At 37.2% G+C, this 22363-nt stretch overlaps 1 protein-coding gene across 9 annotated transcripts in view; it reads left to right on the top strand.

The window, feature by feature from the left end:
- The first annotated feature begins 1118 nt into the window (after positions 1 to 1118).
- The window catches only part of RBM47 (RNA binding motif protein 47), a 153989-nt gene continuing 132744 nt past the window's right edge, over positions 1119 to 22363 (top strand). For 4 of the 9 annotated variants that reach the window (XM_072620551.1, XM_072620557.1, XM_072620558.1 and 1 more), the window contains exon 1: positions 2014 to 2580. The gene's annotated coding sequence lies outside the window, so the exon portion shown is untranslated. Of the gene's footprint in view, positions 1224 to 1508; positions 1531 to 2010; positions 2581 to 9873; positions 9953 to 22363 lie in introns of those variants that run through there. The other 5 variants (XM_072620552.1, XM_072620554.1, XM_072620555.1 and 2 more) reach the window with 5 other exon arrangements.

Below are 22363 nucleotides of genomic sequence, written 5' to 3'. Positions count from 1 at the left end.
GAGTGACAGGACTTTGCTTTAAATTCCTGTTGGAAGGCTTGCAACCTGAATGACCTTGGACAAGTCACTTTGACTCAGCGACACTGGCTTCCTTGTAGTTCAGTAAACTTGACATCCATCTCTAGGCTCCTGGCATTCCTATCAGCTTGACCCTATGCCTGGAATGCTCTTGGTCCCTATCTGCCTCCAAGCTTCCTTCAAGTCTCATCTAAAAATCTCACCTTCTGTTAGAAACCTTTCTTAATTCCTCTTAATTCTAGTGTATTCCGCTGTTGAATATTTCTAAATTATCCTAGATAGAGTTTGTTATATGTGTGTGCGTACGTGCGTGCGTGCGTGTGTGTGTGTGTGTGTGTGTGTATTTCTTTGTTGGTATCCCCTCCATTAGGTTGTGAACTCCTGGAGAACAGGGTCTGCTTTTTGCCTTTCTTTATATCTCTAGGGCTTTGCATAGTGCTTAGTACCCAGTAGCTCTTTAGTAAATGTTTATTAACAAACAGAATGACTGTTCCCCCCAGAGTCTCTGTTTCTCCTTTTGTAAAACAAGGGGATTGGGCTAGATGATTTCCAAGGCTCCCTGCTAGGTCTAGAGCTGTGATCTAATTATGATCTTTGTCTCAAAATTCCCAGACTTGAGATCTATTACTCCCCCTTCCCCCAGCAAATTATTGAAGTTATCTTTTATTAAAGGATAATTTCTCCCCTCCTATGTTAAAAAAAACTATAATTCTTTCAATTCCATGACATTGTAACCAGAAATCAAGATTCTTTTTTAGGTTTCTGATGTTGCCTGCTTCCTCTTCCAACTAGTCAGGTCTCAAGTACCAAATGAGATTCCTGTTGGCTAATCCTATTGACAATAAACAGACTTAATGGTTGTTTAAGCACATCAGACTCCTTACCCTTTGAATAAACAGGTAATGTAAAAGGGGAGACCTTTTATTTATAGTCTGGTTTCATTGTTTCTTTGGGATGGTGGGGGTGGGGGCAAAAGCCTGATCAGACCAGAAAAAAGGAGAGGTGGAGAGGGTCTGACTCGTTTTTTGATGACTTTTTTTGTTCCCTTTCTAGAAACCAGATGTAACTTAGGTCAGAACCCGCTAAAATGAAGCTCCACTTCTGTGAGCCTCACCAATGCCTGGCTGACAATGGATCAGTAAAGGTCATGGATTTCTCCCAGTGACGCACCTTCCTGCATGGCTTCAAGACATACTATGCCTCAGGTGAGTCAGGTTTCTGTTTTTCTGTCCCTTCATCAGACATAGGCCAGAATGAGAATTGAAATTCTTTATTTTCGAAGGGGCTGGGGGTGTGGAGAGGGGAGAGGCGTGCTGTTGGATCTGACCTCCGACTGCTCAGTAGCTGGTTCCTTATTCCTCTAATGTGCTTCTGGTTTGGTTTCTCAGAAGAGAGAGAGGGAGGGAGGGAGAGAGGTAGCGAGAGAGAGACCGAGAGAGAGACAGACAGACAGACAGACAGACAGACAGACACAGAGAGACAGACACAGAGAGAGATGGACACTGTTAGCAGGTGAGACAGGTGCTTTTGTAATCAACTAGTACCAGTTATTTCCATTAAAAAAAATTTTTTTTCTGTACATAAGCTTCAATTATCCCCGTTTGCTGTGTGTTTGATTCATAAGGGGTGTTTGGGTGGGGAGAGTAGAAGTTTGTCAAGGTCAAGCGTGCTGAGCAGACTTTGCAAAATTCCTAAGTTTTCTTGTATGGACCCAGCCTTTCCATCCAAGCCAGTTTATTTATGTATTAAAAGAAGGACAACCTTCAGCAAAGGTATCTGCGCTCCTAAAACAACCGGAATGTGCACTGGCCTTCAGCCAGCAGCGGGCTCAGTGAACAGGATAAAATTTCAGTTCAGATTTACGGGAAGTTGCTGGTGTTAGGGGAGTAAAAATCTGGTTTGGTGAGTTTAAGGGAAGGGAGTATACAAGAGACAACCTTGCTACTGTGAAGCGAGAGAACCAGAAAAGGGGGCGGGGTGGGGGGGGGGGAGAGTGGGGCCGGGGAAAAGAAGACAGAGATGGGACGCTAAACACTCCCCTCTTCACATCCGTGGGCTTTAGGCTGGACTCCTGAGTGTTCCCACGGCTTCCCAGGCTGGTGGGCAGGAGGGATCTGAGACTCGGAGAGTGTAATCGCTGGACTTTTCTACGTTTTGTGCCCAGGCAGGAATTTGGTGTGAGAGTTGCCTTCTCTGATTAGCGCTCCTGTTTAACGCTGGAATGTGCGGCTTAAGTCAGGGAAAAGCGGGGGGCTGAATGAACTTCCCCTGCGTCTGCTCCGGCCGGACTTTCTGCAGGTCTTCGGCATTCCTGGGGACTCAAAAAACTTCCGCACACGCTAGCCAGGGAGCTAGCTAATCCTGAAAAAGATCTGTTGCTTTAAGCAGGCACCGGAGGAGTAGCCTGACACTCCTTATTTTGATTTTACATTAGAAAAAAGAGAGAGGGAGGGAGGGAGGGAGGGAGGATGCCGCTCTAGGTTCCTTCCCAGTCGCGTATTTTGCTCTCTGCTGTGAATGCTGTTACTTTCTGGAGTGATTGACTTCAAGCCCTTCTTACAGGTAGGTGGGTGTTTTATTCCGGAGGGTTTTGGGGGGAGATCATTTTGCTTTCTTTCATCTTATTTGTTTTCCTTTTCTTGAGGTTTATTTTTTTTCTCTTAACACTTCTCCCCCCACCTTTCCAGCCCTTTTCTTTTACTCCTTAGGATTCCTCATCTTCCCCCCCCCCCTTCCTACAACACCCCCCTCCCCCAGCTATGATGATCGGCCCTTAGGAGGAAGTAAACTGTTAGGAAAGCATTTAAAAACGACAGCTTTTAGAAAACCCAGAAAGTCCTAGACTCTGCAAAGAAATCACTTTTCCTGTGATGAGAAATTGTTTCCAAGGAAAGAAGTCAAATGTTTTCATGCGTGAAAAAGACTTGATTGAAACTGTCAAAAGGCACAGGTGAATAAAATTAGATAATTAAACTGAGATTGTAGCAACATGAATAACTCTAGAGTTATGTTTAAATATTTGCCCGTCCAGAATCAGACCATTCTCAGGAGCAACTAACTTACCTCTGAGGTCACCTTAGTTTCAAGTAGATGGGTTTTATTGTTTCAAACAGAAAGATTTGGTGGCCAGCAAACATACACTATTATAAATGAACTGATTGCTGACAGGTCAATGAAAATAAATCAAAGAGAAGATTTTTTTTTAAGAGAACTGATTTTCTTTATTTAATTCTGGACAGCCCTCCCCTCCCCCCCGAGACATTTTTGGGTATGACCTTGCTTCTAGGACATAGCAACTTGGTAGGAAGGTATCGTCCTCAAGAAATACATTACCTATGCGAAACAATAACCCAGTCACTTTCATTCGCATTTTTTTATGAATCACTGTTTTCTTGAAGAATAACTTAGAGTGACAATGTATTCTTTTAAAGCCAAACTCACGTGATTTTAAGGAAGGAGGGAGGGGGGAGAAGCTTTTCACCAGTGGGCACAAGTATGTTGAAATAGCTACAATCCAGACCACAAATACCAGTGTGCTGGCAATTGTGCTAAGCACATTGGAGAATTGCAGGTGCCAGATCTGAAAGGTGAAAGGTCATGGGGTGGTATCAAGCTGAGCCTGGCATGAGAAAAAAAAACTTAAGGCAACACAGCCTAACAAAAAAAAGGAAAATAGGGTAGTATTTTTTTGTAGTTTGTCTTAAAACAATACAGCTTTGAATTATTAATAAAGTTCACAATACATAAGATAACAGGCAAATGAAACTGGAGGTTTATAAAGGGAAGGAGGAAGAGAGAAAGAGTGGAACATTTTTAAAAAATTTTTTCCACTTCTTTTATATTTACCCTTACTTTCTTCCCTCTTAGATACACGTAATCGGTCTATGTTTTACTAAATATACTAGTGGATGAACACTGGTGACACAGCCAACACAATCTTGATTTCACTGCTAGAATTTTAAAATGAGACTGGAAAAGTCAGTTACCCCAAACACGCACGACTTAGAACTATGGCTCTATTCTACTGATGTTAGAATTCTGTGCCTCCCTAAACTATTTCTGGACATTAGTTAGCCATTATATTGTAAGAGCTCTCTTGAATTGTTTTTTTTTTTTAAATGCCATGTGAACATATTTTAATCAGAGAAGTGTTAATTATTTTTTCTCATCATTTCCCTGAGCACTGAGATTGCAGATGTATGTTGGACTGATACTGAAATATCACTTTGCCCAGAACACTTTAAAATGGGATTTAGGGAGAGGAGCACGTTTATAATCTATGTCTTTCTCATTAGTTCTTCTGAGAAGAGTTCTGTAGTTCTGTAGTACAGTTTGTAAAACTAGCTTGTAGAACTGCGGTTGAAAGAATGGGAGGAGGCAAGGAAATTGTATAAATTTTGGACCCATTTTACTCTTTAATGTTAATGGTGTTTTCTTTGATTGTACAAACATTAAAACTGGATGAGTGTATGGGGGGGGAAGAGATTCTTTTTGTTTAAAGACTCAGTTGACTTTTAGGGACTTGACAAAAATGACAAGGTTAGTGGGCTTGTAATGACAAAAATTTAAGGTGTGAGACCGTACAGTTGAATTTACTTTCCTACTAGTGGTTAAATTTGCTTGTCAGATTTGACTTTAAAAATTTAAAAATGAAACGATGCAAAGCATGGAACTTTGACTATTTTTAAAGAGAAATGGTGAAACCGCACATAGTTTCCACCCAAGGTTTTTAAGTCCCTTATCTCACTTCACAGGCTAGTTAAAGGGTTTATCCCAAACTCAACAGAGGCTTACTTGAAACGCCAAAGTTCATGAAGAGAACATGGGAAGCTTGGGGAACCCCTCTTTTAGTAATACTCAAGTTTGGGATTCACAACAAAGTTGAGAAACCAGGAAAGCTTTGTTTGCCCTGAATTCAGGGTTCCATTACTGAAGTTTTGCCCAGCTGCCTGTCAAAATGATCCTCAACCAAAAATTTCACTGGAAAATTGCTAATATTGGTCTGTTAAGGATTTTCATTTTCAATAAAAAAGATGATTTCCTGATTTAATAATAGTTGTAGATTGTTAGCTGAAATAACCAGTGGTTTGAAGGAAAAGATTTTCAGTAATATTCAAATAATGTTGGCTTGGGTTACAAAGATAATGTGCTTTTGAAATTTTCTGAGTGAATTATCATAGGACTGATCGAGTACTTGTTTTATTTTCACCTTACAAATTGTCATAAACGGAATCTTGTTTGAAGGGAATAGACATAGAGTCATAACCACTTTTTATTTTTGCTTTTAAAATCCTACTGGTGTGGTTTCAGTTCACCTGATTTGTGCCAGGATTTAGTTTCACCAAGGTAGTATGAAAAGGAGAATTAGGTAGCCTTACTATTAAAGTTTCTAAGTGTAATCTGGCAGAAAGTTGGGGTTCTTGGCTTCTTTTCGAATGGAAGTAGAAGGCTGTGATGTAGTCCAACCTAGAAACAAGCAGGTTCCAAAGCAGGTTTGAAATACGGGGTGTACAACTTCCTAGTAGCTCTTGTGGAGGTTATAAATGCTTTCCTACTACTGGGAAGGATTGATAAAGCCACTCTACTGCCTAATGCAAGGTTTAACCTCCTTTTGTAATTCAAATTCTCCTAGTGTTCTGCTTTGGATTCTGCAATTTGAATGAATTGAAGATGTTATCTTCTGTCTATCCAAAATAAACTGATTACTAAAGGCCCCAGCCCTTTCACTCCCCCTATTCTGCTTTTTTTTTCTGTCCCTCTTCTGTTTGACTTTTACCATATCAAGCAAGGTATATGTATACTATGAAAACACTGAATTACTATCTGTTATTATTTTGTATAATTTATTTACATATGTGCGACTAGCAATCCTTCTGGAAGACTGTCTGGGAGGCAGCTGTGCTGAAATAAAAAGAACCTAGCTTTAGATCCGGATGTCTTCGGTTCAAATCCTGTCTCTGACATTTAGAAGCTGAATGACCATTTAACCTCACAGACCTGAGTTACCTCATCTATAAAATGATGGATAACAATACCCTTACTACCGACCCCACAGGATTACTTATTTATGTAAAGATCAAAATTGGATCAATCAGTCAATCAGTATACATTTATTAAACACCTACTATAGATCAAGCATTGTGCTAAGTGCTGGAGTTACAAAAAAAGAGGCAAAAAACAGTCCCTGTCCTCAAAGAGCTTAGAATCTAATAGGTATACAAAGCAAGCTATATACAGGATAAATAAGAGATAATTAACAGAAGGAAGGCCAGGGTTAGCGAAGGTTTCCTTTAGAAGGTGGGATTTTAGATGGGACTTAAAAGAAGGCCGGATGAAGAAGGAGAGCATTCCAGGCAAGGGGTACAGTCAGAGAAAACATCTGGAGCTGAGCGATAGAATATCTTATTAGAAGAACAGCCAGGGAGCCAATGTCACTTATTATCTCAGTTTAGTTCTTAAAGGTAACTTTAGGTTCTTTGCTATATACATATATATGTAAAATAAAATACAGTTACAATAGTTGTTCTTTTGATGAAAGTATCCAGTGATTTTAAAATTGACTGTTTTAAAATTAAATCAAAATTAAAAGTATTTACTTTCCAGGAAGTTGTTTTTTTAGATTACATTTTGGCTCTCCATACTTGGTTCTTTAAAATCTATATTTAAAAAATATAATTCACTCAGTCATATAGAATGGTGAGTTAAGGGAAGAAAGGCCAATTATTCCCAAGAATTCTCTTAATTTTGCAATTTGACTTTAGAATATAATCTGTGTTATGAGGTTATAGATTAAACACTGGAAGGGGTTTTAGAGTCTATAGAGGCCCATCCTCCTGTGACCAAATACAGTAACTGAGATCTAGAGGATCAGTTGACATTTTTGTTCTGTTATTTTGGAGAGAGTTGGGAAAGGTAGGGGCTGGACACCTATCATTTCTAATTATAAATTAGACTGATACGACATTTTATTCATCTTTTGCATATTTGGAGAAGAGGGGTTCAGGCATGCTTAGTGACAGAAATGTCAGATGAGGAGTAAAATCATTTTGTGTAATAATGATTCATTTTTATAGTGCTTTCAGACTGGACCTCTTTTCATTTCTAACAAAAGGGTTGGACTAGCTGACCTCTAAATAATTTTCCAGTTTGGTGCAGTGGAGGGAATCTGGGTTCAAATTCGGCTCTACAACTTATTTGTGTGACCTTGAGCCTGACTCCCTCAGTTTCTATATCCTCTTTATAGTAAAAGAGTTGGACTGGATGACCTATTAAATCCTTCCAACTCTAAATCTGCTGGTATTTATGCTAGTACTATTATGCCCATTTGACAGAAGGAAACAGGTTCTCAGAGGTAAGCAAATTGCCTCTGGTCAGGTAGTGTTGGAGCCAGGATTAGAACTGGTTTGGTCCAGCTGTCTTTTCAATGCACAACATTGACTGTCTCCACTGGGATAACAGTGAATTATTTGCACCGACTGCATGCCAGTGGGCATGTAAAAGCATACAAAAGTATTGTGAAAGAGAAGAAAACTGGAATAGGCTACACTTACCCGACCTAGGAAATGTGAACCTCTAAAAATGTACTTTAAATGTACTCTTTTTCTCAGAGTCCTGAGAATTGGATAAAATGTTTTACATAGCACTTCCCACGGGGGAAAAGTTTTGTATAAAAATAAAATGAACTTATCCCAAAGTGGTTTTAAAATAATTGGATACACAATTTTCAAACTTAGGTTATGATTTGAATTCCAGTTTCAGATAAAATTTTTGTACCTTTAAAAATGGGAAAGACACTGCTACTTATATTTGACAACAAGACAATTTAAAGGATATTTCTTTTTATTATTAAAAAAATAACATGGTTCTGGGTACACCAAGCTCCTGCCAAGATTAGGCACATCTTCTCAGTAGCCTTCTTAAGACAATGTAGGCTTTGTTAGCTGTGACTGGGAGGGTTTGGTGACACAGAAAACTCAATGAAGCACAACAACTTATTATTAACTGAAAACTCAATGGCCTGATGTTTTTACATTTTATCGGCTAAAATCCATGATTGAGTTCTTTCTCAACACAGATGACTTTATTATTTTAGAATATAACTTTCACACTGAAGAATGCAGTGCTTGCATATTCACCTTTGACCCCAGTTAGGTAGTTAAAGACAAAAGCAGTAGTATGCTAGGACTGAAGACACGATTAGGCTATCCTTGCCCAATCCTTAAATTGGTGGGAGTTTGGCCTGATGACAAGCAGTAGAATCTGGTCCTCTGGGGAGAAAAAGATGAACATTAACTATATTAGAAATGAAGAATTTGGAGATGAGGATGAATGTATCAATTAAATTCAAACTACTGATAATGTTCAAAGTTTTACTGTTTGGGATTTTATCTTGTAATTTTGCTCCATGCTAAAGGATGCAACTCATTTGGGCCTAATCTGGTGATACAAGCACAGATCTCTTATAACAAGCCTTGGCTCTGATTAAGTGATCTTTGCTACTGAAAGAGTCAACCGTTATTTTTATAGAATTACTTTTGGTTTTGTTTCTGGGTTATATTACTTATTGGGAAGCTTTATTCTAGATGGACAAATCACTGAATACCTAAATTCAGTTGATTTTTTTTTTTATCAGAAAAAAACCAACACTGATATGAAACCCTGAAAATGAGAGTCTTTTCTAGTTTATCTCTCAAATAAAAAGTCTCAGCTTTAAGTTAAACTGAATGAGGGCTTGCACTTTCTAGCTTTCTGCTGTATAATGAATATTGGGTTGAGTGTTAAGAGGGTCTGGATTCACATCCTAGTTCTGTCTGTGTGACTCTGGTAATCTCAACTGTCCTAGGCAGCAATCAAATTCTTTATGCTGCCAAATACCTGAAGCTATCTAGAGCAAATATTAGGTAATATTTATTATAAAGGAAAGTCACAGTCCCTAATATACAGTAAAGCTACAACCCTTTTACATACTTATCTCAAAAAAACAGATACTATACATTTCTATCAAAAAGATAGAAGACACTGACTGCTTACTCATAGGAGTTCTCTCTCATCTTCTGTCCCCTTTTCCTGGTAAATTTGTTCAAGAAGAAATGATATATAGGGACAGTGGCGAACCCTAGCAGAAGTTACAGCCAGGGTCAGTTTCAAAGTAGAATTTATGAAGATATGGTAAGAACATTTAAAGAGCTGTGAATTTTTTCTCATTTTACTTTCAACACACATAACCAGCACTCTTCTTACCAAGCATGTTGAGATTCAGGATACCTATTAGGGAGGTGATGATGGGGGAGAGGGGAGGGAGTTATTAACAGGTGAGGGGAAACACTTTCATTTCTTATTTAGAAATGGTGAGATGAGAAAGAAATACAGTTTGGAGAAGAAAGACAATTAAGTAAATACATTATTAACAGAAATTTGTGAACATATGGTATTGTTTATAGCAGTATTTTACTTTGGGAGTTAATTTTTCACAGGACATAAGGTATGGAGGAGAGATAGTGAACAAGATGAGGGCAAGTAAAATCCTCTTTGAGGATGCAAATGAAAATGCAATCAGTTGAACTTGGGAGTTCTCAAACTTTTAAGTCTTAGGACCCATTTATACACTTAAGAATTATTGAAGGCTCCAAAGACCTTTTGTTTACGTGGATTATATCTATTGATATTTACCATATTAGAAATTAAAACTGGCAAATTTTAAAATATATTAATTCATTTTAAAAGATTAATGTTAACATTAAATGTTAACATGGCACTTAATGAAAAATAACTATTCCAAAACAAAAAAAATTAGAAGAATGCCTTACTTTACATATTTGTGCAAATATCTTTAATATCTGGCTTAATATTAAACAGATTCTCATGTTGTTTTGGCTGAAGTATATGAAGAAAATTTGGCCTCACAAAGCTGGAAAAGGGAGAAATATTTTAATAGGTAAGTTATGTCTTAGTATAATTATAAAGATAGTTTTTACCTAGAGAAGGTACTGAAAAGATCTTGGGGAGCCCTAGAGGTTCCCAGACCACACTTTTAGAACTGCTGGTGGTTTAGCCCTTCTTACTTAAATGTAAACCACAGTTCGACTTAACCTCCCTGATTTTTACTGCATATCACTTTGGACTAGTTTGGAGGCCTTCATAATTCTCCTTAAGATATATTTAAGTTTTTCATAGAGTAAACAAAAATTGACAGCTCAAATAAGATGGACCATTAGAATTTGTTCCTTTTATCTTGGAATTAGCTCCTTATTAGAAGTCATCCATTCATTCCCTAGGAGTGGAAACATTCCCTGGGTATGAAATATAGCAGTGCTACTTTAGGCTGACACCATCCAAGGTAGCTCTCCAGGGTACGTGGAAGTATCCATGATCTGCAGTTGTCTCTAACCTCTCAAGCCACCAGTACCACCCTTTAGCTATTCCGTGACAGTAGAGGACTTCACAAATACTTCATTGAAAAAACTGAGTCCATCCACTGAGATTTCTCCCTCTGACCTGCACTTAAAAGAAGTAATTCTCCTTGCAGAAGCCAACCCTCTACTTATGCCCTTGACCCTGTGTTTGATTATCTGTAGGAGTTCATCCCCTTCTCCAACTTCAAAAAAAAAAAAAATTTAATTCTTTTTTAGTTAACAAGCGTTTATTTTCTTGCCCTCCCATTTTCACTCCACTGAGAAAACAGAAAAACTAAAGCCTTGTAACCAACATATGTAGTCAGGTAAAACAAATTTCTGCACTGGCCATGTCTACAAATTACTTCTGATTCTGTATTTTGAGGCCATCATATCAGAAGTGGTAGCATGCTTCCTCATTGGACCTCTGGAGTCGCTGTTGGTCATTGCATTGATCAAAGTTCTACAGTGTGATTCTATAAAATATTTTCCTATTTCTACTCCATTCTGTATCAATTCATACTCATCTTCCCAATTTCTGTAAAACTATCCTTTTTGTCATTTCTTACTGTACTCTGTAACTTTCAATCCCTCCTTACCCCTCCTATTTACAAACATTCCCAGATCTCCCTCATCCTTTAGAAAAACAAAAACTGGCACTTGATCCTACCATCCCTTCAGTGTACCTTCCTATATTTTTGCTTTTTTAAAATTTTAATTAATTTTTTTACATTTTAATTTCCGAGCTGTCTCTTTTCCCTCCCTTCCACCTTCCCCACTTCTTTCTCTGGAGGTTGATAGCATATTCCTTCAGAGTTCCTTTGTTGTTTATTTGAATATTTATAATAGAATACCTTAGCTGCTCACAGTTATCCTTCAAACGATATTGCTGTTACTGTGTACGATGTTCTCTTGGTTTTCCAAATGTTCTTCATTATTTCATGCAAGTCTTTCCATGTTTTTTAAGCATCAGCCTGCTCATCCTTTCTCACAGCGCAGTAGTATCCCATCACAATCATATACCACAAAAGGCATCCTTCATTTTCCAGTTCTTTGCCATCATAAAGAGAGCTGCTATAAATATTTTAGAACATATAGGTTCTTTCCTTTCCCCCAACAACCTTTGGAAATGAACCTAAACATGGTATTGGTGGTCAAAGGTTAAGTATATTTTTATAACGCTTTGGGTGTAATTCCAGATTGTTCTTCAAAAAGGTTGGAGCAGTTCACAGTTTCACCAATAGCATATTAACCTCTCAATTTTTCCACATCCCCTCCAACATTTGTTATTTTCCCCTCTTGTCATTTTAGCCAATCTGGATAGGTATGCAATGTTATCTCAAAGTTGTTTTAATTTATATTTCTCTAATCAATGATTTTATAGAGGTTCACAAAGTGGGCCATACCACTCCCTGGAGGGTGGGGGTTCCACTCTGGAATGATGCAGGGCAGGGGCAGTATTAGTTTTGAAATTTCAAAAGGAAAAATGCATCAAATGATTTAAGTAGATTTCCAATGGGGTACTGAGTAATTTTTTTTAGATGATGGTGGGAAAAATAAGTTTGGGACAAATAAGTTTTGCTGTGACTTAGAACATTTCTTTATATGACCATATACAGCTTTGATTTCTTCACTGAAAAATTGCCTATTCATATCCTTTGACCATTTATCAATTGGGGAATGATTCACATTCTTACAAATTTGACAAAGTTCTCTGTACATTTAAGATGTGATGAGACCTTTAAGAAACTATACAAATATTTTTCTCAGTTTTCTGCTTTCCTTTGAATCATAACTACATTGATTTTTATTTGTACAAAACCTTTTCAGTTTAGTGTGATCAAAACTATTTTATATATCACAATTCTCTCTGTCTCTTGTTTATTCATAAATCCTTTTTCCTGTCCATAAATCTGATACTTGAATATGTTCCATATTCTAATTTACTTATGTCTATGTCTAGATTATGCATCCATTTTGACCATATCTTTGCAAATGGTGTAAAATAGAGGTCTTCAACTAATTTTTGCCAGACTGCTTTCCAATTTTCCCAGTAATTTTTACCAAATAATGAATTCTTATCCCCAAAACTTAAACCGTCACATTTGTCAAACACAATTATAATCATTTACTACTGTGTATTAAATGTCTACTCTGTTCTACTGATCCACCTTTCTATTTCTTAGAAATAGCTAGTTTTGATAATGACCACCTTATAATACAGTTTAAGATCTGGTATTACAAGACCTCCTTCCTTTACCTTTTTTTTATTAATTCCTTTGTTATTGTTGATGTTTTGTTCTTCTAAATGAATTTTGCTGTCATTGTACCATCCAATATTTCTTCCCTTTCATACCTGAACTCAGTTTTCTCATAAGCTCCATTAGCTTAATTTTCACCTGAAATGACTTTCTCAAGGTTATCAATGATAGATATATATTAGTTGCCAAATCCAACATTTTTTTTTCTGAGTCTTTACCCTTCTTGATCTCTGTAGAGCAGGTGACATTATTAAACATTTTGTTTTAGATGCTTTCTGATCCTTCAGTTTTCATGACATTTTTTCTTCCTATTTTGACTCTTCCTCAGTTTCTTTTGTAGGACCCTCAGACTTTCTCCAGACTGTGTATTGAGTCTTCTTTACCTTTCTTTTTTGGTGATCTCAACTATCAACAGCTATGAGGATGATCTTTAGATTTTTATATTCTACCTCAAACTGCTGAAATCATCACCAGCTGCCTACTGGATGTCTCCAGTGGGATGACTTGTGGCAATCTCAAATTCAGCATGTCTAAAACAAAACTTATTATTTCCCCCAAATATACTTCTAATAGTTTTATTTCTTATGACCATATTTTTTTTAAAAAATATATTTGTTTTTAGTTTTCAACATCCATTTCCACAAGATTCTGAGTTCCAGATTTTCTCCCTATTTTCCTCTTCCCACACCCCAAGATGGCATGTATTCTGATTACCCTTCCCCCAGGTCTGCTTGCCCTTTTATCATCCCCCCTCTTATCGCCATCCCCTTTACTTTCTTGAAGGGCAAGATAGATTTCTATACCCCATTGCCTGTATATCTTATTTCCCAGCTGCATGTAAAAACAATTTTTTAACATTTGTTTTTAAAACTTTGAGTTCTAAATTCTCTTCCTTCTTCCCTCCCCACGCACCCTCACTGAGGAGGCAAGCAATTGATATAAGTTATAAAGTGTAGTTATGCAGAACTCCTCCATAATAGCCATGTTGTGAAAGACTAACTATATTTCCCTCCATCCTATTCCGCCCCCCAATTATTCTGTTTTCTCCTTTGACCCTGTCCTTTTTCTAAAGTGTTTGCTTCTGACTACCCCTTCCCCCAATCTGCCCACCCTTCTATCATCTCCTCCCTCCCCACCCCCTTATTCCCTTCCTTCCTATTTTTCCGTCGGGTAAGATACCCAACTGAGTGTGTATGTTATTCCCTATGAAATCCGATGAGCGCAAGGTTCACTCATTCCTTCCCATCAGCCCCCTCTTCCCTTCCATTGTAAAACCTTTTTCCTGCCTTTTTATGTGGCTGTCACCATCTTTCCAGTTACTCATAGGCATCGACAATTCCCCCAGCCTGGAATGTATTCGTTTCTCATCTTCAACTTGTAATGATTTCCATTATCCTTCAAAATTCAGCTAAGGTTCTGTCTCCTTCCTAGAATGTGCATTATTTCATCTTTCATTTTTTATATGTACACATTGATCCCTTCTCCATAGAAGGTAAGCTCCTTGAGGGCAAGAACTTTTTTCATTTTTTCCTTTATATCCCCAGTGCCTAGCCCTGTGCCTGTTAATCTAACTGGCACTGGATAACTGTGGAAATGTAATTGAGTGATTTCTCTAATGCAAACTGGAGGATAGAAGCTTACAAGTTTGTCTTGAAGTTGGATATTGGGCTTTAATTTCCAAAAGTGCTAGGATAATCCAAACGGTATTTATTCATGATTATTTGTAGGCATTCATTATATAGAGAGTAAAAGTGAAAAGGCAATAGCTTTGTCTTCCTATGTTCTAATTAAGGTTCAAGGATCTTCCCAATTCACAGATTATGAGTTGAAAATGGATTTTCTCAGTTGACTAAATACATGAGTGTAGTTCTAAGCATGAAAGTGTCAGTGATAGCAGTAATTTTCAGTATATTAAGTTTCTTGAAGGGTGAGTGATTTATTTTTTCCCTCAACCCTAGCCCTGTGATTTCACAGGTATAGGGAATTTGCAGTGAAAAACTTCATTTACAAGTACAGATTAATACCTTCTTAGAAACTTATATGTAATCTTAATTACAATTAGTGCCTAGAGCCCGGAGATGTTTAGAACCTTGCCCAAGGTGGCACAGCCAATTTGTGTCAAGAGATGGGACTTGAAGTCAAGACTTCCTGGTTCCAAAATGGACCCTCCTTTTACTTACTGCTGCTTCTTGGTCTGCACATGTTCCAGTGTTGGCTGAACTGAATTGAACTGAATTATGAGTGCAGTGACTATATGCATATATAAAATATATGTTATGTTACGTAAGTCTTATATAACATGTAATATTTGTATAATAAATACAATATTTTAAAGTTTTTATTTTAACTTTACAGTAAAACAAATTTATGTGTACAGATAGGAATGACAGCTTCTAACGTTATACCCTTCAGATAGTTATGACTGCACGTTCACACACATTAGGTTGTGTATGTTTCTGCAGTTGGAGTTGAAGAACAATTTTTTTCTGATGTGCAGACAAATGGGGGTATCACTTTCCAAGAGCTATAATCCAGCTTCCATATTACATGTGATTTCATTTTTTTTCAGTTTGCCACATGGTCCTTGATGGAGGTTAAATGATTAATGAGGCATCATACTATGCTGGAAGGACAGATGTTGTAATCATTTCAGCACTTTCCTGTTTCTAAATCAAAGCTTCATCTTTTGCAATCTTTTAACAATTTTGATCTGAACCCTACAACACTCCATTTTGAATCAGTCCTGCGTATTGCATGCCCTAAAGATGATTAAACTTCAGTAACTCATGTTACTATATTGTTTATGACTTTTTCCATTATAATTCAATTAGAATTAATGGTTGTCATGAAAGTAACTGTCAAGACAAGTTTGTTGTTTCATTAGTGTCTTCTTCCGACCTTTGAGGATTTGCCAAATGCCAACTGTGTTACTGGAGGAATTCCTCTGAATTTCTCTCCATTACACATAGCTCTTTTGCCTTGGCCTGTAATGAAATGCAATTGCTGGTTTTATGGTATCTGAGTATTTCCCTGGAACTGTTTTTTTTTCTAAACCTTTCCTGAATTGCAAAATAATACTTCACTCTATCTTGCCCACACTCTAACCCTGGACTCCCTTTCTCAATTTGGAAACTTCAATTTGTCATCACTGGCTTTCCAGGGTTATAATAGAAGTAGAGGCTCTTTATGAATACTTCCAGTTTCTTTATAAGCTCAGAATTGGCAGTAGCTTAGTTAATGTAACATTTGGTAGAACTGTTTTCACAAATGAGTAAAGAGTCCACAAAGCTCAAGAAGTAACTACCGTACATAAACATTTCTGCTTCTAGCTGAGCATATTATGCACAGTGGGCACATGTATAGGGGTAGCTAGGTGACTCAGTGGATAGAGTGCTGGACCCAGAGTCACAATAGACCTAAGTTGGTTCAAATCCTTTCTCAGACACTTACTAGATGTGTGGCCCAGTGCAAGTCATTTCACCCTGTTTGCCTCGGTTTCTTCATCTGTAAAATGAGCTGTAGAAGGAAATGGCAAACTACTCCAGTGCCTTTGCCAAGAAAACCCCAAAATGGCATCACAAAGAGTCAGACGTGACTGAAATGACTGAAAAACAGTAAGTCATTTATAGGGAAAGTCATTCATCATCCAGCTTGCCACAGACTGGCCTTGGTTTTGTTCACACGTGACTGTTCATGCAAAATTATTTGGTTTGTTAGTGGCTCCTAAAAAGATGGCAGCTGTTATCACATTGAGAGTCAGTGGACTGCTTCATCAATCTCTGAAGAGTTCACAGGAGAACTTAGAACTGAAAATGACCGTAGCGACCATCTAGTCCAGATTCTCCAGTCTATTCACTCCAACAAGAAAAATGACAATCACATGATAATTACAATCTCACAGTGAATTAAGTGTCGGACCTAGGATATGAATACAGATCTTCTTGACTCTCTCCAATATTTTTTCCACCAAGGAACTAAGACCTCAGTGTGGCAGTAAACAATTTCTTGTGCTCCACTGCTATAGTGTTTATGGCATCCTACTCTATGTACTGTGAGCTATTTAACATGAACATCTTCAGGGCAGCTAGGCAGCACAATGGATAGAGCATTAGCCCTTCAGTCAGAAAGATAAGATCTGAGTTCAAATCCAGTCTCACGGTAGGTACTTAATACCCTGGGTAAGTCGCTTGCCTTCAATTGCCTCTAAAAACAAATGAACACTATTGAGTATTTGTGATACCACTCAGCATGTTATAACACCATTAAGTGAATTGTTTTTTAAAATTTTATAATGTTTACAGAGGAGTTGAAATACTTTCCTTTTCTTTTTCTAAATTTTTTCTCTTTATTTTAGAATACAATATTAGGGAATCTAAAAGACAGCTCTGATTCCTGCCTCAGCTACAGATTAGCTATGTCTTCACAGGCAAGTGACTTAATTTTTCAAAAAACCTGTTTCCCCATCTATAAAATGGGGATAAAAGTATCTGCAGTATCTATGTAGTTTCAAGTAATTAATAAGGTTGTGTATGAAAAGCACTTTGCACATTTTACAAGTTTTAGATTAGTCATCTATTTTTCATGGGGAAAACCTCCTCGTGAAACTCAGGAGGCAGAAAAATTTACTAAATGAACTGGGTACAATCTGAAAAAGAGAATTTTGCACCAAGTAAATTGGTTCATATTAGGTACAGAAAGAACTTGCTGTTCCTGTCAATTGTACTCCATTTCATTTTCATGCTGGGCAAGCAGGATTGACAGCTGAAGACCAAGAGCATTTCACATTTCATTTTTTTTCTTGCTTCTTTGCATATTTGTGTGTATATAGTAAAAGTCCCTTGTAGAAATCCCACAATAGCAAGCTATAATAGCTATTCCGGTATATTATGAAATGGAAAATAATGTAAGTGGAATGTATTGCTTATAAAAGTACTCAGCTAAAATAATATATAATAATTATTACATTATTAGATCATATATAATTAAATTATGTATATATTGATTTTTAATATATTATACATAATATATAAAATTAAATTATATATTTTATGAAAATGTCATGTATATACAGCAGTATTTTAAGGATTAATTTTTTATGTACTAAAAAACTTGGATTTCCTATAAATCCCATGTGTATCTAAAGTAGAATTGAATATGTGTATGTATATATTTCTGTGTGTGTGACTCCTGAATATAGTGTTCTAAGAGAGAAGAAAATTGTAAAAAAAGAAAGGAAAAGAATGTACTTTAATCCTCTGTAAGCATTATAAATTAAAAAAAAACAGTTCATTTAATGGTGTTACTACGTGCTGAGTGGTTTAACACATATGCTTAATAATGTTCTTTTGGGTTTTTTTGGTGGTAAATGAGGTTAAGTGACTTGCTTAGGGTTACCCAGCTAGTGTCTACATAGTCTGTGTATGTGTGTGTATATACATACACGTGTATGTGTCTACATATATACTTCTAAAATGGGTTGAAGCTTTCTTTACTGTCTATACCTATTTGTATATCTTCGCATATATTTTTCTCTGAATGTCTATACTTTATATAGGTGTGTCCTTACTTAAAATTTACTTTTTGAAAAATGTGTTAAAAAATCTCCTTTGTGTTAAGTAGCAAACTTGATTTAAACTGTTCACTTTCAAAGCCTTCCAAGCCTGGCCACTAAGTCAATCGAGCTGCACTCCAGAGCAGATAGCTAGGTGGCACAATGCATAGAGTATTGGCCCTGGAGTCAGGAGGGCTTGAGTTCAAATCGAGCCTCCTACTCTTACTGGCTGTGTGACCCTGAGCAAGTCTCTTAACTCTGATTGCCTCAAAATTAAAAAAAAAAAAAGGATATACTCAAGAGGTTAGGAAAAATTTCCACTGGCATATTAAAGATGACAATGAACCCCACCAGCCTACGCCCTGTCCTTGCAGTTAACCAAATGGGGACTTTCCCCGAAAAGAGAATTTTCATGCAAAGCTTGAGTTTTCAAAGGAGAACCACTCTAAATTTATCTTAAAATGTTACGTATAGTCACCTTTCAATTTTCTGCGCTTATACTCAAAAACAATTAAAAACATTTTTCCCCATTTGGCAAGGGGCGGGGAATGGACTTTGAATAGACAAAATGGAAACATTTAGCTTTAAAGAAGTGATTTTCAGTGAATGGGAGCATGCTGCAGTGCTGAGTAAGCAGGGTAGTTTCACTGGAAAATAGTTTATAAATATAACCTGATAAATATAGCTATCCAACTTAGATTTTTTACTGATCTGTTTAGGTCAATAGAACCTCAAAGGTGTAAAGAAATTGTTTAATCGGACTGAATGATGAGTGAGGTTCATTCTGGTTTTGTGTATAAACAGTTTGTTTCCCAAAGTATTTGTGGGCCCTGGAGACAACAAAATTAAGCCTCTATTTTTAGGAAGGTGGATACTTTGGTGACTAGGGACGTGACTACATATTGTTTTGTAAGAATCCAAGCGCTGCTTGGAAAAGCCAAGAAAGGTGTGTCTGTGACTAAATGACTGTTGAACTTTCTTTTGAATGTGTAGTTATCCTCATATTGAATTCTTAAGGTGAAATAGTAAATAATTTAGGCCGTGTTTTCAGTGGAAGAGAGCTCTGAGCCAGGAACCCAAATGCCTCTTCTTTGGCAACATTGCTGTATACATAACCCTGGACTAGTAACTACGTTGTCTCTCTAGGCCTTGGTTTCTTCATCTGCAAAATGAGGTGGTTTGAGAAGATATCAGTCCTCCAGGGCCCTTCTTGCTGTGATCTATCAGGTCATCTCAAACTCTGTTCTAAGCCCCTTAACTTCGGAAGATGTTTGTACAGTGGGGGCACAGAAGTTTGGTTAATATCTGTCTATTACTTAGACGTTGTCCCAAGTGGGAAGAAATGGCCAAGGTCCCAAGGATAAGGAGGGAACGTTAATTTATGTGGCTTTATAAGCAATTCCACATTCCAACTCAGGAATCCCAAACTGGATCTTCACTCTGGATACTTGCTCAAATAATGAACTCTACAATGAGAATAGCAGGTAGAGAAGTGTCTGACCTCTCTCAGTGGCCCAAGATGAGTCCCTGATGCTCTCAATTGCTTGAGACAGCTCCTAAAGATTCTAAGCTGCAGAGAAGGTGCTCACCTGTATTGGTAGAGTTTCCTCACCTAGGCAGTTCCCATTACTCCTGAAACCACAGGTCTAATTCCTATATTCTCTATCCCTCTGTGGCTGTCACACTCCCAAGGAAGAGTGAAGAGGGTGTTTGGACCCTGAGATTAGAAAGAACCAGGAAGTCTTAAGTTAGCAATATCTGACTTCAAATCCTGCCTTCGGTATGTAGGAGTTTTGTGACTAGGCAAGTCACCTGACCTCCTTGGGCCTCAGTTTCCCCATATTTAAAATGAGAGGTTGGACTCAATGGCCTCTCAAGTCCTACCCTACTCAGAACCTATAATCCAATGATACAGGGTATACTCTGTTACCTGTTTTAGCAGATGTATATGGGTAGTTGGTGTGGTGTGACTGTTTTTTACTCCATTTTCGCAATTCTATTCATTTCCTGATAATGAAAACCTCTGTCTTTTTTTCTGTGGGTTGTTAAGCCATGTCTCAGCTACCTCGTATTTGTGTAATTAAGTTTTTTTTTGTTTGACCCATCTTTCTAGCTTGCCTGAGATCTGTTGGGTTTCTAATCTGCCATCCACTGCAGTTATCTGCTATTTTATCAATACCTTTCTCCATATCACTCATTGAAATATTAAATAGGGAGACAGCTAGGTGGTGCAGTGGATAGAGCACTGGCCCTGGAGTTAGGAAGATCTAAGTTCAAAATCTGACTTTAGACACTTACTAGCTATGTGATCCTGGGCAAGACACTTAACACCTATTACCTCAAAACAAAGACTAAACAAACAAGGAACTATGAAATGGAACCAGCTCAAGAATAGAGCCCTATGGAACACTGCTGGAGACCTTCCTCAGCTCAACACAGGAAGCTTTCAAAACTGAAATGAAAGATCCCGTAGAATGGGGAGTTCTGTACTTGATCAGTTCTGTTTATTAGGTTTACTTAGAATACCTAAACAGGGCATTGTACCCCCTTAGAGAAAAGTGCTATAAAAACCAAAACAAAGCTAATTTGACATCTCTGTTCTGTGGATATTGGCAACAACTTGGAGAAACTGGTAAATGGAACAAGTCATTGGATTATGGGTACAACTGAGTGTCCATAGATGCACATAGATAGAAAAAGCAAGGTGTACCAGGAGACTGGCCAATTTGTTGAGGACTAATCCAACAAATGTTTATTATGTAAAACACTGTACTGGGCACACCGAGATAAAATGAAAACTTATACCCTCAAGAAGCTGACCCTTTATGGGAGAAGGAAAGGAGAAGAAGGTATAACGTAATTGACAGGTAATTTCAGAAGGAAATGAGCACTACTATTTTGGACAAACTTCTCTTGAGTTGAGTCCTGCAGGAAGCTAGGGAATCTTAACAGGGAGGAAGGAAGGCATAAATTTACTTAATTCTTATAATGAATTAATAGTTACTGATTAATAAGCTAGAGAAGGGAAAGGTTTTTATTCTTTTGTAGTTGCCACCCAAATCAGACTCAACTGTGATTAAAACCATAGAATAATTTAAATCAGAATAATATTATAAATGATATTTAATATTATAATTTATATTTATTAATAATATGTTCTGTGAATAACATTACAAATAAATCTAGAATAATCATCCATCCAGCCCTATAGATATCAAGGGACTTTTTGTGGAAAATATGGACATTTAATGAAAACTAGACCTTGGTGTCCCTTAAATCTACACCCTAATTTTACAGAGGAGAAAAATGAGGCCCTGGGCTGTTAAATGGCCATATAATTTGCCCAGCGTCATATAGCAAGTAAGCATCTGAGACAGGATTGAAATGCAAATCTTCCTGACTCCATGTACCACTGTCCATTCACTGCACCCTTCAGCAGTCACTGAAGGCAGGTAAGTTAGGCATTTTACTTTTCTACCTATTACAGAACACTTAGTGAATTTATTAAAACCTTAATTGGATCTATCTATACTTTTATCCTGTATGTCTTTTGAGTGAAAATTTCCTTAATTATATTATCTCTTGTGCAAACTGGTGGTACCCTTCTGTTCTGAAATTTCTTTGAAGATCCAAGTGTTATTAGCCTCTTAGCTTCATAGTTTTAAAGTTTTGATCCTGTTTCATCTCAGTATCTTGCCATGCTGTAGTTTAATTTTTAAAAATTGCCTTAATATGAAAGCCCCTACATATACCAAATCATTTTAATTATCCTTCTCTTAAAAATCTTTTGTGGCTCAGTTATGTCTTTTTTGAGAGATGACGACTGCTGGAAGTATTGCTGGATTTGCACCATTGTTTTGGATAAAGGCTAGGCTGCAGTCCTGGTTTCCTTCAAGGTTCCATCCTTGTGCCACCTTCCAGGACAGTTCTTAACCTTTTTTTCTGTCAAGGACCCCTTTGGTAGTACAGCAAAACCTATGGACCCATTCTCAGAATAGTGTTTTTAAGTGCATAAAATATGTAAAATTTAAAAATAATTATGCTGAAATGCAGTTATCAAAAAAACTTTTAACTTCACAGATTCCCAAGCTAATAAATCCTAGGAGAATCCTTTCTTGATCTCCCTACTTATTAGTACTGTC

Source organism: Notamacropus eugenii, chromosome 6 (assembly GCF_028372415.1).
Source record: "Notamacropus eugenii isolate mMacEug1 chromosome 6, mMacEug1.pri_v2, whole genome shotgun sequence".
Lineage (NCBI taxonomy): Eukaryota > Metazoa > Chordata > Mammalia > Diprotodontia > Macropodidae > Notamacropus > Notamacropus eugenii.
This window is presented reverse-complemented; position numbering and strand designations above follow the sequence as displayed.